The sequence below is a fragment of the Malania oleifera genome, chromosome 7, assembly GCF_029873635.1.
Source record: "Malania oleifera isolate guangnan ecotype guangnan chromosome 7, ASM2987363v1, whole genome shotgun sequence".
Lineage (NCBI taxonomy): Eukaryota > Viridiplantae > Streptophyta > Magnoliopsida > Santalales > Ximeniaceae > Malania > Malania oleifera.
The window spans coordinates 22,094,554-22,108,007 of NC_080423.1; the positions used below are offsets into that span (position 1 = coordinate 22,094,554).

At 38.3% G+C, this 13,454-nt stretch overlaps 1 protein-coding gene across 4 annotated transcripts in view; it reads right to left on the minus strand.

Annotated features, from left to right (window-relative positions):
- LOC131160351 (protease Do-like 7) overlaps nt 1-13,454 on the minus strand; it is a 133,915-nt gene that overhangs the window by 23,706 nt on the left and 96,755 nt on the right. The gene's annotated exons all lie outside the window — the stretch shown is intronic.

A 13,454-nucleotide genomic window follows, 5' to 3' on the forward strand; every position in this document is an offset into this window, starting at 1 on the left:
TTTAGGAATAAATAAATTAAAAGAGTCATGGGAATTAAGGAGGAAACTTTCCTTTTCAAATTCAAATTCCATTCATCAAGAGTCCTAAAAAAATGGGACCAATGATTCGAATTCAAACTCAAATTTCCTGAAACACCCTTCAGTATTTTGAGCATAACTTTTGTTTGAGAACTCCAAAAAGGGCGATCTGGGTATCTACGGAAAGCTAAGAAAAAACCCTACAACTTTCGTATAGAAGATTTTCGAAGATAGGAAGATCTTAACAAAGAAAATAGCACATCAAGGCGGTAGCAGATTTTGGAGAATCTTGTTTTGGGGAGATAAAAGGAAGGATGACCAGAGCCTTGAAAAAGAGGATTTTCTTCACCATTAAGGAGGAATTCGAAGCTTGGAAAAATAAGAAGAAGACGGAGGCCAAATTGGAGTTGTTGACGATTGAGATTCTCGATCTACATACAATTTCCTTTTTAACTCTTTCATCTTCTCTTTGTACAATTTTCATTATGAATTCTAGAATTATTATGGTTTGTTTTGATTCTATTATGAGCTAATTTCTATTGCTAAGGCTACGATGCAGCCTCTCCATGACAATTCCAAATCTTATTTCTATGTGACCATAATTTTATCATTCCTTTTGAGTATACATCATTGAGTTTAATGCTTTCAATTATCTGGCCAATAGTTGAGTGATTTGTTGTGCATGTTAATTCGAGAGATGATGCATGTAGTTTAGCTTCATACGATGTATGCCATGAATTGAACGAAAGACAGGAATGTGCCAACATGATTTGTGCGGCTTTTATGTGAAATATTATTAATCTTAATGAACTCAAATGCTTTTAAATTCGCAGACATATCGCGAGCTATCATATGTTGGGTAATTCTAATTCTACTCGAGAGAGGGTCTTAGATAAGTTAGAATATTTTGCCGTCAAATAGGATGATTGTCCCGAACCCGGAAATGGAACCCGGGGGTGAATTTAAGTAACCTAACCTATCTCTATATCAATTAAAACATACCTGATACAACATATAAAGAGGGTCCGACCCCGTAGGGTGAACGGATGCCCTACATACATACATACAAACGTCCATACTATCCAGAATACGCAATGGAATACGGTCTTTTATACATAACCAATATCATACCAAAGTCTATACTATACAAGCTAGGATATACATTCCTCTATTACAAAACATACCCCAGGTGTCAACAAATCTATCCCAACAACCTGGGTACCAAAACTCATACCTAAAAGGTACTAACAGTAGCTACGTCACCCTTACTTCCAAATGCTAGGTTGCTACTTACCGCTACCTGAAGGCCCTGAAAAATATTGTACGTATATTCGGGATTAGACACCTCTCAGTAAGGAAGAAAGCAGTTTATATCAGTGTGTGGCATACCAGTTGCATACACAAGCCCGTAACATATCTTCCAAGATCTGTATCGTCCTCTCCGATTGTCCATCAGTCTGGGGGTGGAACGTTGTACTAAATGTAAGCATCGTCCCAAATGCTTCCTGCAAGCTCTTCCAAAATCGAGAAGTAAACCTCAGATCTCGATCTGAAACAATGGACATCGGTACCCCGTGCATTCTCACAATCTCATGCATCTACATATCAGCTAGCTTACTCAAAGGATAGCTAACCTTCATCAGTACAAAGTGAGCAGATTTCGTCAACCTGTCCACAATTACCCAATTAGCATTCTGCCCGTGAAGCGCTGTCGGTAATCCAGTAACAAAGTCCATGGAAATATGCTCCCACTTCCATACCGGAATAGGCAAGGGCCGCAACGGCCCTGCCGGCCTCTGATGTTCAACTTTCACCTGCTGACATGTCAGACACTGCTCCACAAACCGGGCAATTTCCCTCTTCATACCAAACCACCAGAAAGACTCGCGCAAATCTCGATACATCTTCGTACTACCCAGATGTACCGTATACAAAGAACGATGCGCTTCCTCCAGAATCGTCTTTCTGATCTCCTCATCGTTTGGAACACACAGCTTGTTCCCAAATCTCAACACACCTCTGTCAGAGATGTTAAAACCCGCAGCCAAACCCTGCTGCACTTTCCTCACAATCTCAGCTAATTCCGCATCATTAGCCTGTGCGCCTTTAATACGCTCAAACAAAGTTGACTGAATTACCAAGCTAGCAATCAAAGCCTGACGATCACCAGACACCAACTCTACGCCAAGGCTTTCCAGATCTCGCCTGATATGATGCTGAGCCACAACTGCAGATACTGCTGCATGTTCTAACTTCCGACTCAACGCATCTGCTATCACATTAGCCTTTCCTGGGTGATAACTGATCGTGCAATCGTAGTCCTTGATCAACTCTAGCCACCGCCTCTGCCTCATATTCAGCTCCTTCTGCATGAAAAAGTACCTGAGGCTTTTGTGGTCAGTGAAAATCTCACACTGAACACCATACAGGTAGTGTCGCCAAATCTTCAAGGCATAAACAACAGCAGCTAACTCTAAGTCATGCGTAGGGTAATTCTTCTCATACTCTTTAAGTTACTGAGAAGCATAAGCTACCACATTGCCCTGTTGCATAAGCATGCATCCCAAACCTTTCAGAGACGCATCGCTATAAATCACAAAGTCCCCATCCCCCGAAGGAATGGTCAACACCGGAGCAGTAACCAGCCGGTGCTTCAATTCAAGAAAGCACTGCTCGCAATCACTAGTCCAATCATACCTCACCCCCTTCTTAGTCAATCATGTCAAAGGTCCAAACAATTCAGAGAAACCCTCACGAACCGACGATAGTAACCCACCAGTCCCAGAAAACTCCGAACCTCCTGCACACTCTTCGGTCTAGCCCAGTCGATCACAACTTCAATCTTACTAGGATCAACAAAGCTACCACCCTCAGACACCACATGGCCTAAGAACGCGACCTGATTCAACCAGAACTCTCACTTCTTCATCTTAGCATACAGCTTCTTTTCCCGCAAAATCTGTAACACTAACCTCAAATGTTCCACATGCTCTTCCGTACTCCTCGAGTATACCAAAATGTCATTTATGAATACCATTACGAATCGATCTAGGTACTCATGGAAAACCCTGTTCATCAGATCCATGAACACTGCCGGTGCATTGGTTAACCCAAATGGAATAACCAAGAATTCATAGTGGTTGTATCGGGTTCGGAAAGCAATCTTTGCTACATCCTCTGCTCTAAACCTCACCTGATGATATCCTGACCGCAAGTCAATCTTCAAAAAAACCTGCGTACCCTGCAACTAGTCAAAAAGATCATCTATACGAGGCAAGGGTAACGGTTTTTCACAACTAGTCATGGTAATCAATGCACATACGCGTCGACCCGTCCTTATTCACAAATAATACTGGAGCTCCTCAAGGCAAAACACTAGGTCGAATGAATCCCCTGTCTAGTAATTCCTGCAATTGCTCCTCCAACTCTCGAAGTTCTGCTAGAGTCATCCGGTACAGAGCTTTAGAGATCGGTGCCTTGCCAGGCAGCAACTCAATCGCAAACTCCACCTCACGATCCGGAGGTAAACCGAGTAAATCATCTGGAAACACATCCGGGAACTCGCTGACCACCCGAATGTCCTTGAGTCTCAACTCATCCCGCGGCGGTTCCTTCACACAAGCTAGGTACCCCTAACAACCATCCAAGAGTAACCTCCTCGCCTGTAAAGCCGATAGAATCTGTGGCGTTGACCGCACACACGATCCCACGAACTCATACTCCTGCTTCCCAGGAGGTCTGAACACTACTACCTTCTTCCGACAGTCAATCACCGCACAACTGGAGAACAACCAATCCATTCCCAGTATGACGTCGAAACCCAACATGTCGTATACTACAAGATTCGCCAATAGCAGTCTCTCCTGAATCACAACCGGGCAGTTTGCTAACACCTTACTACAAATCGTTATACTCCCAGTCGGCGTAGCCATAGCCAAACATTCATTCAAAAGTTGGGTTTCAACCCCACACAATTTCACAAATCTAGCAGATATGAACGAATGGGTTGCCCCCGAATCAAATAACACAATAGCTTTATTCGAAAGCAATAACATGGTACCTATCGCCACGTTCCCAGCATGTTCCGCATCTACTGGAGTAAGTGAATATACTCTCGCCGGAGCCGTGGTTGCCTGATAATTCACCCGAGGCACCTGGTTACTTCCACTGCTCTGACTCGGTGCAGGCATAATCCTCCTCGGTTCTTGACAGCTCTTAGCCATGTGGCCTGACTTGCCACAGTTGAAGCAAACACTCCGGAATGGCTGACACTCGCCCTCATGCCATTTACGGCATTTAGCACACGGTGCTGAGGATGGATCCCCCTGAAAGTTCAGCCGCTCGGTGTTATGCCAATAACCAAAGCTGTAGTTCTTCTTCTTCTTCCATGGAACCTGCGAAGGACCACTCTGAGGACCAGAAGGTACTGGCCTCTTCCCCTGAACCAGCACTACCTTGTCTCCCCGAAGGTCAGTCTCAACTATGGTAGCTTTATCCACCAGAACAGAGAACTCACGGATCTGCAACATCCCCACAAGACGGCGAATGTCTTTCCTCAGACCCCTCTCGAACCTTCAAGCCTTCTCGTGCTCATTCGGAACTAAGTACGGCGCAAATCGAGATAGCTCAATAAATCTAGCAGCATACTTCTGCACCGTCAAAGTACCCTGTGTCAGGCCTGAAAACTCATCGGCATTTGCATCCCAAGTGGAGACCGGAAAGTATCTTTCGAAGAATACCTCCTTGAAACAGCCTCACGTCATACTAGATGGACCAGCTCTCTGCCTCTCCAGTAGGCTCACTGCCATCCACCATCGCCCTGCCTCTCCCCAGTCAGCTGGAAGGTAGCGTACAAAACCTCCTGCTTCTCAGTCCAGTGGAGGACTTCCAAAATCCTTTCGGTCTTCTCGACCTAGTCCCCTACCACTATCGGATCAGGTCCTCCCGTAAATGTCGGAGGGTGCATGCAGGTGAACCTCTCAATGGTACACCCCGCATCAATAGGAGAGCTCTCGTGTCTCCTAACACTCCGCCCAATCTCTCGGATCACCTGTCTCGCTAAACCACGAGACATAAAAGGAGACTTGTCGCTCGCCGTCTCCTCAGAACCACTCTTCAAGTTATTATCCTTGGGCTCCATACTGAAAACAGAATAGGAATCGGTTAGAATTCCTATATCGTACACAGTTAACACAATCATAGACCTAATCATGTCAACTCTTACTCTCACAAGTCTCAGCCTGTCCCGTCACACCGACATGAAAGTCGTCAATGGTCTGCCCTGCCTTTACTGGAATCGTCATCCCACGAAAAACACGAAATACCGCCGACAAATCCTGGTCCAGCAATAGAACAACCCTCAACCAATACTACTCATTTCCTACATCCTATACTCTAGTATGTACACATCAATACTCCTAACCAAGTCTACAAGACCTCACAACCTGTTTAGCTCTGATACCAAGCTGTCACGCCCCAAACCCGGAAATGGAACCCGGGGGTGAATTTAAGTAACCTAACCTGTCTCTGTATCAATTAAAACATACCTGATACAACATACAAAGAGGGTCCCACCCTGTGGGGTGAACGCATGCCCTACATACATACATACAAACGTCCATACTATCCAGAATACGCAGCGAAATACAGTCTTTTATACAAAACCAATATCATACCAGAGTCTATACTATACAAGCTAGGATATACATTCCCCTATTACAAAACATACCCCAGGTGTCAACAAATCTATCCCAACAACCTAGGTACCAAAACTCGTACCCAAAAGGTACTAACAGTAGCTACGTCACCCTTGCTTCCAAACGCTAGGTTGCTACTTATCGCTACCTGAAGGCCCTGAAAAATATTGTACGTACATTCGAGGTGAGACACCTCTCAGTAAGGAAGAAAGCAATTTATATCAGTGTGTGGCATACCAGTATTATTTTACATACTTCATAACACTATACATACGATACAGTTTGAAACAATTCGTACAGTTTCATACAAATACATACAGTTTTAATATTTTCAGAAAACCATTCCAGTTCATACAATACCCAACATACATACATACATACGGTCAGTGTCGTCACACTAGTTCGCAACTACACCAGGTCACCTCGTCTCACAATGATTACATTGCTACATACACAACTACGCTACGACGATCAAGGCCCAATGGTGAATCCATTGCTTCATACGCAACTACACAAGGTCACCTGGTCTCACAGCGATTACGTTTCTACACATGCAACTACGAAGATCTACGACTCAAGCCCAATAGTGAATCCATTGCTACATACGCAACTACACAAGGTCACCTAGTCTCACCCCGATTACATTGCCACGTGCCAACTACGCTGGGACGACCTAGGCCCACAGTGAATCCATTGCATCATACGATATAGCATATAGCACACACCACTTCGGTGACCAACCGGAATTAGACTGGTGATATTTCACACCCTCGGATATAGAGCCGGTCACTCTCGGCGTACGGTAATTAGCCGCCCCTAGTCGATTTCACAAAACCTGGAATCATTTTAGAACTCACGTTCCTATACATTTCAGCGTACAATAATTAGGCGCCACATAACTGTTTTACAAATACCCGGAACAAATACATACATCCATACATACCACACTTATTTGGATTACGGCAAATCATATCATTTACAATTTCAAGTATACAGTTTATGCAAATATGGTTTACGGTCACCTCAATAATAAAGTTTAAACAAGACAAACGATTTTCCAAACAAAATAGAGATGATACCCGAAATCCCCAATTTTCTCAAAAACTGTAACCCGCAAATCCCGCATTTTTACCCAATAGATTTCCCCAAATAAGTAGTCAAAACATATATACGATCGTAGCCTACAAGCTTACCAATCCTGATTTCAAAAATGGACTGATATAAACAGAATCCCCTTACCTTAACCCGCAAACCAACTACGAACTCTACGGTCCTCAAAACTACGAACCGAGACTCCAAAACCTACAAACCATAGTACAAAACATACTTAGAATCCGTACTACTATACATATACCGAATCAAAAATGAAAACCGAGTCTTACCTCGATTTTGACCCGAAACCCGAAATCACTCAAAACGAGATTCCGATCCGTTAGAAACGTAGAGAATCCTTCACTGATCCTCGCAGTAACTTTGGATTTGTGAATCCAGTGACAAACGGCGAAGGAATCGAAGAGAGAGAGAGAGAGAGAGCTTCGAAATCTAGAGAGAGAGAGAGAGAGAGATAATCCATAACTTAGCAATGAAGAAACCCAAAAGATCCTTTTATAGACCTTTGACCCGAGGGATTTCGTTGACAAAAAGGTACCTTCGTCAACGAAAAGTAAGGGATTTCGTTGAGCAATCGAAGATTTCGTCGACAAAGCCTGATATTTCCAATTTCCACCTCTCGGCTTTTCTTCGTCGACGAACCTCTGAATTTCTTCGACAAAAAGCCTTCTACCTTCGTCGACGAATTATGGCTTCGTCGAAGAAGCCTACAGAATTTCCATCTTTACCCCTCTTTTACATAATCAACCCCACATACCACGGTTCGGGTTCTTACAATGATAACTAATTGATTGCAAAATTAGGATTTAGCATTGGATTGGTTAGTTGAGTCAGATGCCTTAGTGTGTCCTTCTTGGGTGAAATCTTCTTCTTTTTAAGTATTTGGTAAATTCTTCATTTGTAGATTTATTTTTATTTTAATTTTTTCAGATTCAAAATCCACCATTTTTCTTGATTTTCATATAATTAAAAATTAGAACAATTTCAATATTTAATAGGTAAATAGTCCTCGTGGGTTCAACATCCTTCTTTATAACTATATTACTTGTTACAATTTCGTGCACTTGCAAATTTTCACAACTTGTATGGAGATTGGAGATATGAAGCTACAATCTTGAAGATTGAAGAATATGGATTGAAGAATGTGGATGACTTCAATTCCTTAAAATTTTAAACCATTGATTTTCTCTTTTGATGAATAATTTGAATGTTTGTTTTTTATTTGTAATTTGGGATATTTAATATTTTCTTTGTTTATTGTGAATGTTTATTTTGGGTAATTAGAAACAAATAAACCGAATTATTAAAGTGCCAAATAATTTGCGTGTCTGTTTTGTGAAATTAGGGATAGAGAGATTTAATTATTAAAGATCCCAAGGATTGGGGCATTGTGGTTAATTGATATATAATTCGCATTATGATGGTTTGTAGGAGCTACTAAACTACTAAACTAGTAGGAATTAGGAACAAAAAGAAAAAGGTCCAACAAGACCAACACGTTTTCAGTTGTCTAAACAATTTAACAGGTCTAATTTTGTTAATATTATGAAACACTATAAAAAATCAAAATGTCCAATAGATTCTCAACAACCCTTATGAAAAATAAATGTTAAATATTTTGAAAATCAGTTAAAAACAGAAAAGACCATAACCGAACCACCAAATGTTCGCTTCTCCATGGAATAACACATTCGGTTCGATTTCGGTTTCAGTTCGGGAAGTTCAAAAACCGCAATTTTCGGTTTGGTTTTCAGTTTGGCCCATAACCGAACCAAGCCAAGTAAACCCCTAGTTGCAACACCATAAAGTGTAAGTGCAATGAATATCCTCAAATGTAAGTCAACAATTAACTAAATTCATCTTACATTTAAATGGAATCCATCTAAAAGCAAAATGCCCAATAAAGACTGTTCTTAACCAACAAAGTTAATATTGCAGAAATGTTCAAAAGGTTTACAACTATCATTTTTCAAAGTTATAATTGATCCATCCCACAAGGTAATTCGTGGTGAATCCATTCACAAAAGGAGCACATATACACAAAATTTAAATAAATTTAAAAAAAATGCCAATTTATAAGTTTAAACTAACTGGTGTGTTTATAATTATGACAAAATAATTTTAAAGAAATCAGCAATATACATTTTATTCAAATAGAGTGACAAACCAATCATGGTTGTTTCATAAATACTTTAGATCTTGAAAATTATTAAAAAACTAAAAAATGGGTTGAGATATTATTAATTAAAATTAAAAATACAAATGTACAAGTATTCAAATGGGATGCAAAATCATAAATGGGCATGTGCAAATTTGTTTAGAAAATGATAATTTTTTAAATAACACAGATAAAGAACATATTTTATTTTTAAAAAATATTTTTAGATGGTTTACAATGTAGTCGAAAATTTACCAGATCTCTCAAAGATTCGATGAAATTCCTTAAATTATACCTCAGTGAAGTTAGTTACCATAAAATTTCCATGTATATTTTAGGAATAATAATATAAGTTCAGCTGTCATATTGGACAGCTCTGAAACCATAAAAATTACACTTCTAATGAAATTTTATTCTATGGAAATTTTCAACAAAATAATATTTTCCACTGATATTTTGAGATTTCTATAAATCTTGAAGAAATTGCAGAAATTTGAAAAGGAAGTTCAAAAAGATAATTGGACCTTATTTTTATTTATAAGGCAGTGGGAAAATTTTGAGATGGAAATTTTAACAATTTTATGGAACTTTATGACCATAAAACTAAAAATAAATTTTGACAATGATGAATTTTAACAAAAGTTCAACGAATTTTGTGCGCCACTAATACGACTAATGCCTTTAGCCTAATAAAGAATCGAGTTTCAAGTGTAAAGAAATCTAGGATATGGAACAACAGATTATAGCCAATGGTATGTTACTAAACCTACTATAACCCTCATATCTAGTAACTGAAGGAAACTTAAAAACATAATAAAGTAAGAAACCCTTACTAAAATCACCTCTAAAGTCCTCTTCTACAAGCTTCCCATCATGTCTGATGAGAGACGCCTTTGTAGCAAATTAATGTTGAATAAGAAAGATGGTCAAACTGATATTTTCATTAAAGCAAACAAACAAGTACAAAATTTTGAAAACCATTTCAGAACATAAACAATGCTTACAATACCGAGACAGCCCCAGGACTTATGAATAGAATGCCAAGGGTAAGAATTAAAAAATAGTAAAATATTATTGAGGTTCTAGGAAACTAGTGATGATAATCAAATACAACATGCTTAAATACAAAAGAACTCAACAATATCTTAATGCTAGCTTTCATCCAAATACAGACTAAAAAATTCTTTTAATGAAAATCGTAAAAATATTAAACATCACAATTTTTGAAGTAATAACTAACAAGCATAGATACATGCTCCCACATGCATCCACACCCTCATTATGTCAAAATAAGTTTAGTAACCTCTAAAACTATAAACCTGGACTACTGTTTGCTTTATATCTTAAATTTCTATTTCCCCTAATTTAATCATTGAACTCTAGTATAGTGCAGAGTGTTAATGATGACTTGTGTACAAAAAAATTGTTTAAAATTTACTCATGCAAGACCTCCTTTCGATGATGCGTCATAATATACAATATTCGTTCTAGTTCGAACCTACACAACACCTTAATAATTTTTTTTTTTTTTTTTTGCTAACAAAATAAATTCATGGATACATTACAAACAGAAGAATAAGACATCTCCTTCACACACTGGGTTAAGCAAAAATGGAAAAACCAATAAGCACAAAAACTACCCAGAGTAATCAGTACGCTCTAACAAGCAAGTCAACAAGGAATGCCAATCATGCTGAAAATCCAAAAATCGCAACCCATTGAAGTTCCCATTACTACACAACAAAGAGAAGCTAAATCGTGAATCTTGTCCCAAACCAACAGAAATGACAGCTTCTTCATTGAGAAATACGCACATTTTGTTCATTCCACAGGCCCCAAAATGCTGCAAAGAAAGCACATTTCCATAACAATTTTCCTTCCTTTTTCCTACCAAAACTAACAAAGTGAATTGCCAAAAACTCCTCTGCTGTCTCTTGACAAACCCAACATTCTCCAAAATAATTAAATAACTTGTTCTGGTGAACTCTAATAGCAAGACCATTGTTGGCAAAAAAAAAAAAAACAGGGGTAAATGTGGGGGTCGAATTTCATAAGCTATTTGAGAAAAGAAAAACATTATAAAATTTAATCATTCCTTGAAAATTTTCAGAAATTTCATTAACAAGAAGATTCATATGATTTATCGAGTTCAGTGACTTGTCTGAAAATTAAGAATTTGTGCATAAAATCAAAAACAAAAAACCAGATTTTGGGCCCTAGGAGTGACAAACTCTTCAACACATGATACCATAATACAATTACTATTCTAACAATATATATATATATATATATATATATATATATAGAGAGAGAGAGAGAGAGAGAGAGAGAGAGAGAGAGAGCTCAAATTGCATAACAAAGCTAAGTAGTCAACAACAATTTTTTCAAGGCTCCACTGCTAGACTGAAAGTTTGCACCAGATCCTATTCAACAATCAAATTCTGGTCCCATCAACGGTAACAAAAAGGTCAATACATGGTAGCATGCTTTTGGGAATTTTAAACCACTTCTAAAGGAATCTAAGGATCTTAACTGATTAGACAAGATGCACCCCTTAGGTGATGGAACTAAATTGGTGAAGGCATAAGGCATGATATGAACTTCCCATTCAACAATGGAGAGCTATTTCCTTAATCCCAGGAGAAGTGTACAAAACATGGTGTAACCCTATTCAAATTTAGATCATGTAATTTGAACATACATACATAAATATATTACAAGCAATCCCTCTTATACAAACAAATATTTATAAGGACCACAAAAAGAGATCACTATAATTGGATTAGAAGCCGAACTTGTATCCTACCAATTCATCAAATTAGAACCCCCCATCCAATCATAATTGGACTTTGACCAAAACAATCAACAATGTCTTTTCAAAAATTTAGGTAAAAAATAGTCAAACTGAGACCACATTGATCAGTCTAACCTTTCCTCAAAACAGGTCCAAATTCTATCCACGAGAAGGATATAAGGTCAAAGAGACTAACATCCCCTTAGGTTTGGCAAAAAGACAAGAACCTCCCTGAGGTCTCAAAAATTCCAAAGACATGGATCTCCCTTGATGTTCCAAGAATTCCACTAACCACTAAGGTTTGGCAAAAAGACACAGACCTCTCCTTATATTTGGCAAAAAAAAATAAAAAAAAAGCATGGCGAGGGGTATATGTGTCCTAAAAGTCAAATATAAGGGAAGGTTTGTGGAATTTATGAAACCTCATGGGAGGTTTGTGTCTTTATGTCAAACCTCAAGGGAGGTTCTGGGATTTTAAAAAGCTTATGAGAAGTCACTGTCTTCTTCCACAGAACATATAAGTTAAGATCACTATAAAAAATTATAGATACAAAAACCAAAAATGAAAACTGGAAATAAAAAAGTAAAAATTGAAAACTAGCAACGTTAATACTTGCAAAACTAAAACAAATTAAAATTGCAAACTAGTCAGAGACCTATACTTTTTCCCAAAGCAGAGAGCATATAGCTTTATTTTTCCTCTTCTTTTCTTTGCGACTAGCAAAAAGTTCTTCCTTCAACAAAAAACTGTTCTTTTTCCTCTTTTCTTTCTCTTCTTTTTTTCCCTCTTCTTCTCCTCCATATTCTTGTGGTCTGATGACAAAACCACAGAAGCTGAGAAAGTTAAATCAGTTCATTGAATTAAGATTAGCAATTTGTTCTTCCTTTTTCTCTTCATTCTTTTTGCTTTTCTTTTTTATTATAATTATTATATAAATAAGCTAGCAAGAGTCTTCCCTTTGCAGAGCACTTTGCAGTTCAGACTATTCAGATTTTGTCTTAATTATTATATAAATAAGCTAGCAACAGTCTACCCTTTGCAGCGCACTTTACTACATTCCTGAAATTTTTCTTAATTTCTGAACTTACTACCAAGTTTTTAGGATTATTTTACTGAGAGTTGTCCTAAAATTCCAAAACATAGCATTTTAATTTATTTTATATTGTAAGTAGAATCTTACGATCCACGATCTGATCCTCGTCTGATCTTGCAGACCCTCCCAAGGATCCTATCTAGGATCTTGATTCTAACCACCTTGGTAAATTAATGGGGTAGGGGGAAAGGCTTTCATTGCAATGGTTATGGAAACATCCAGGCATCCAGCACAAAAAAGAAGCTTATTTCATGCAATCAAATATTGAAGAATCCATCAAAATATTTGACCCAACTTTCTCCATTCCTTGGCAAGCCATTGATTTTTGTCCTATAAAATTTAAAAGAATTAAGGATGATGCAACTTCCTCTAATTTTCTGGCATTTTCACAATGTTCTTTCCATGGTTCCAAAAAATTGTCTGATTATGTAGGATGGCCAAGCAGGAGACAGCCACTCTTAAGCATTAAGGTACATATATACTAACCTAAGCAGGTTTTTCCTTCCTCCTCCATTTTGATGGAATTTTTTTTATTGGAATAAAGATGAATACATTCACGTCAAGCCTTGAAATAGTTGAATCCA